Source organism: Choristoneura fumiferana, chromosome 30 (genome assembly GCF_025370935.1).
Source record: "Choristoneura fumiferana chromosome 30, NRCan_CFum_1, whole genome shotgun sequence".
Taxonomy (NCBI): domain Eukaryota; kingdom Metazoa; phylum Arthropoda; class Insecta; order Lepidoptera; family Tortricidae; genus Choristoneura; species Choristoneura fumiferana.
Window position 1 is genome coordinate 5,139,651 of NC_133501.1, and position 4,868 is coordinate 5,144,518.

At 35.8% G+C, this 4,868-nt stretch overlaps 1 long non-coding RNA gene across 1 annotated transcript; it reads right to left on the reverse strand.

The window, feature by feature from the left end:
- Positions 1-234: 234 nt before the first annotated feature.
- On the reverse strand, positions 235-4,258 carry LOC141444550 (uncharacterized). The gene is made up of 3 exons (XR_012453177.1): positions 4,176-4,258; positions 3,023-3,068; positions 235-1,992 (listed from the first exon to the last, which is right to left on the reverse strand). It is a non-coding gene; the product is annotated as an uncharacterized lncRNA (long non-coding RNA).
- Between the last annotated feature and the right edge of the window lie 610 nt (positions 4,259-4,868).

Sequence of the window (4,868 nt, forward strand, 5' to 3'; positions counted from 1 at the left end):
TGACTGATAAAAGCTTGCTTTATATCAGTGTAGTTTCCCCATATAATTATGCCATATCCAATGATTAAAACCACGTTATGTACCTATAAAAGGAAACTCTGGAATTGGCTTCGGATGGTATTAAAGAAAAACTTGGAAGAGGGGGATGATTGTTTGGGTTGTCAAAAAAAGGATGATGCAAGAATAGCAAGTTTGGGTGTTCAAAAAGGGAAATTGTAATGAATGGGCGATCGGTGATTTAAAAACAGATATCAGATTGTATATTGCGGCACCATTGTTGAAAATAATAAACCATTCAACGAAAAGGAGTAAGGTTGTTTTAATAATTATGTCGATGGCCGATCGTAAAATCCGCCACATTACGAAATTCCTAGGCATCTTTTGAAATTTCATGATATGCCTAAACGTTGGCGATGAGAGCAACGCATTCGTCGATATTCCTAGCTCTATACCGGGCACATTGTAATATGCCAAAAAAAAGAAAAAAATTATACTACGAGCGAAGCGAAGAGTTGTTAATATAAACGGCCGCAACCTTTCGCATCCTTCTACGTTGAGTGGTTTCTGAGATTAGCGTGTTCAAACGCACAAGCAAACAGACAGACAGACAATAATTCTAAATTCGTTGTTTTGGGTTCTATGGCGCTTGTATAAGCCCCTAGTAACATTTTTTCTCAAATATTTCCAATGTTATCATCATCATCCCAGCCTATATACGACCCACTGCTGGGCACAGGCCTCCTCTCAGAACAAGAGGGCTTGGGCCATAGTTCCCACGCGGGCCCAGTGCGGATTGGGAACTTCACACGCACCATTGAATTGCTTCGCAGGTTTGTGCAGGTTTCCTCACGATGTTTTCCTTCACCGCAAAGCTCGTGGTAAATTTCAAATGTAATTCCGCACATGAATTTCGAAAAACTCAGAGGTGCGAGCCGGGGTTTGAACCCACGACCCTCTGTTTGAGAGGCGATAGGTCAAACCAATAGGCCACCACGGCTTCAAACCACTAGGCCACCACGGCTATTTCGGTACATTTCCAATGTACAGACACCGAATTTCTACAGATTTATTATAATGTATATACAGAAGAGAATAATAGAATTGCAAAAAAATGAAAATGAAAAATTGAAATTGAATAATTGAATTTGAATTGGAATTTTAGGTATACCTACCTAATTGTTGGCAATAAACGCATTTTCTTTCTTTCTTTCTTTAATTGATTTTTACATATAAAAAATTTGTCTCGTATCCTTAAAACGATTGACGTTTTGAATTGAAACAAAAGACTGTCGTCTTGCAGGCCTACCTACTGACTATATTTTGAATCCTATTTTATGGTAGGTACACAACATTATCATTACATAGCATGTTTAAGATTAAATATGTTTACTGTTATAATTGGGCCAATCAACTTTTTACCGACACTAATCTGTCATTTTTGTAAGTAATCATGTTTTTTCTGTAATTTAATAGATGGTGTACATGAATACATGCCATCCTACGTAAGTTCAACCTATTAAACCGTGAAATATCTTGTTGGAAGTACGATTTTTTGGTAACGCCAGAGACAATTTTGGTAACGCAGGAGACGGCCAAAGTGTCGGTAAAATAGTTGATTGGCCCAATTTTGACATTGTAGAGTTTAATGATAACACTAGATAGACCTTGTGCAAGGTCCGCCCGGATTGCTACCACCATCTTGCTCGCTAATCCTGCCGTGAAGCAGCAGTGCTTGCACTGTTGTGTTTCGACGTGGAGAGTAAGACAGCCGGTGAAATTACTGGCACTTGAGGTATCCCCCTGGTGTTGCAGGTGTTTATGGGTGGTGGTGATCTCTTACCATCAGGAGGCCCACTTGCTCGTTTGCCATCCAGTAGAATATAAAAAAAAAAAAAAAAAAAAAAACTGCAGATGTCGTTGACCATTTCGTTTAGCGTCCACATTTGTCGTCGCATTCATCTTTGCACTTGTGCTTGCTGCATCCATGATAATCTGCAAAATAAAAAAAACATTCAAAGTCAAAGTATCTTTAATTCATTTAAAATATAACAAACTTTATTTTTTTCTATGTACGTCAATACATATAACTCTTAAGGGGAGGAGCGCTGCCTTATCCTAAAGCACGGGTTGTACCTATTTAGGAAGTAGTGTTTTAGTTATGTGGACAATGTAAAAAGATACTTGGAAATAAATTATTAAATTATTAAAAAATCTTATTAAAATCACCCTCCTTGAATAATGACACCAATTGACCTCTTAATTGACCTAATCCCCTACTGAACAAAGCTTTCACTATGGATACTAGGCAACGGATAAACAATAGGTACATATTAAACGTCCAGGACTCGAGAGCAAACATTCGTACTTATTCATACAAATATCGACCCCGACCGGGGAAAGAACCGGGGGAAGACCGGGGAAAGAGAAGGTGCTCTAACCACTTGGCCATCCGCGTCTATATAGGTTGGCTGTCAGCCGCCGTTTTAGGAGCGGAGATTTTAGTACCCCATGTCTGACCTTGCGGAGTAACTGTTGATCGCCTGGGCCATCACGTTCTCTCATGCAGAAGAAGTGCCATAGCCTGTTTCGCCACGTCTGCCTTAACGTGTGTGTTGTATTAGTTTTCGTTGGATAAGTCTTTTAAAACCATTAGGGGTTGCTAAAACGATTTTTCGATTCAGTGAATTGTTTGCGAAATATTGAACTTTAAAGTGCAAATTTTCATTAAAATCGAGCGTCCCACCCTCTAAAATCTAAACCGATGGGTGGAAAAATTTGAAAAAAAGGATGGTAGTAACTATATCAAACTTTCAAGGAAAACTATAAAAGCTAAATTTGCTTGAGAATTATTAGTAGTTTATGAGTAAATAACAGCCTAAGGTATAAAATATACTTAAACTTGGAAGATTCCGTATGAAATACGAAATCCTTAGAAAAATATTACTTAATTTTTTCGTAATGGCTACGGAACCCTATTTTGGGCGTGTCCGACACGCTCTTGGCCGGTTTTTTAAATACTTACGAGTACCATGACATGGCTTAGCCTCCACTGTTGTTGTAAGCGCCATCTATAACAGTAAATTATATTAGAAAAAAAAAACAGCTAAACTAAATAAACCTATGGTAGCCCAGTGGTTTGACCTATCTATTTTTTTACCCGACTGCGAGAAGGAGGGTTATGTGTTTGACGCGTAAGTATGTATGTATGTCTATTCCTATGTCCTCTCGTAACTACTCAACGGCTGAACCGATTTTGGATTTATCTTGATGACGCGAGTAAAACTGGGTACATGAAATTCTTGAAAAAATATTTTTTGGCGCCAAATTGTAAGTTTTTAAACAAAAATATTCAAACGTATCGAGTAGGGTATAAAATGAAAGCTAATAATTAGCCCATTCTAAATATTATATGAGTTGTAATAGTTTTAATCCTCCATTTTCACAGAACTATTAGAAAGTGAGAAATAAAACAATTAAAATATCAAAAAACCCGACTGCTTTAAAAAATACTAAATAGAAGAAAACAAGTTTAGTGGGCTAGAACTTTGTTAAGTACCTAGCTAACTTAAAGTTCAATAGTCGGGACCCATTCAAATCGTGACCAGCTCAAAAATTCTTAGTACCTAATGGGTCCCGAATGATGAACTTTAAGTTAGCTACTTAACAAAGTTCTAGCCCACTAGAACTTGTTTTCTTCTTTTTAGTATTTTTTAAGACAGTCGGGTTTTTGATTTTTTTTAATTAATTGTTTTTTTTTATTTATCGTCGACATACTGCAATGCCGCTAACAAAAATAATTTAATAATTTCATCAAAATGTATATGGATGTAATTTACCTAGAGGTGTATTAAATAACAAAAATAAATACTTTGAGGAAGGTGGGTTACTCCGTGGGGACGTATCTGAATAACGAAAATTAATATATTTAATGTTAAAAAGACGACGGTCAAAATATTGAAAGTAGGTTAGGTAAGGTTCGATATTTTGACCGTCGATATTTTTACTGTTGGTATTTCAATTTTCGGTATTCAGATACGTGCCCTGCTCAGTACGTGTAACAGAAATGTAATAATTTTTTTTCTGCTCAAATCAAAGTGTAGCTCATATCGACAGGTCATTTAAAAGCACTTTAAGGTTTCTATTTTTAATAATAAAAAAACTAGAGAATAACTCACCAAAATGGTTGCGAACAGGAAAAAAACGTAAAAGAAATTCATTTTTATGTGTTTTTTAGACAACTTGTACTAACAAGTCTTTTATTCTGATTACTAAATGCAGAACTGCAGTATTTATAGTAGACACATGTTTATTCATGAAAAATAAATTATAATAAAACAACAACATTATAATATCATAATAAGTCAATGAGGGTTATAAAGTAAAAGCGAAAAGCCTTAAAATATGACAAGTGTTTACCCTCGGCTTCGCACGCGTTAATCATAAGATCCAGCAGTTGAATTAAATTCCAATGAAAATTTATAAAAATTACATAGTGGATTTCATACGCTGCAAATAAATATAGTTTTGTAAAATAAACTACATACCTACACGCTGTTCACATCGAATTAAAAAGTGAATAAATAATTCTTAACTTAGGCAGAAAATAATAATGAAGAAAAAATAATATTATTGTGAAAAAATCGTGGGGCATTTGTGCCATATTTTTCGTATATCGAGCATTAATGTCATCTTGATAATCGTGCAAAATTTCAAATCAATCCGATTTTTAGGGTTCCGGAGCCAAAATGGCAAAAACGGACCCCTATAGTTTCGCCATGTCTGTCTGTCCGTCCGTCCGCGGTTTTGCTTAGGGACTATCAATACTAGAAAGCTGTCATTTTCTCGGAAATATATGTAAACTATGCCGA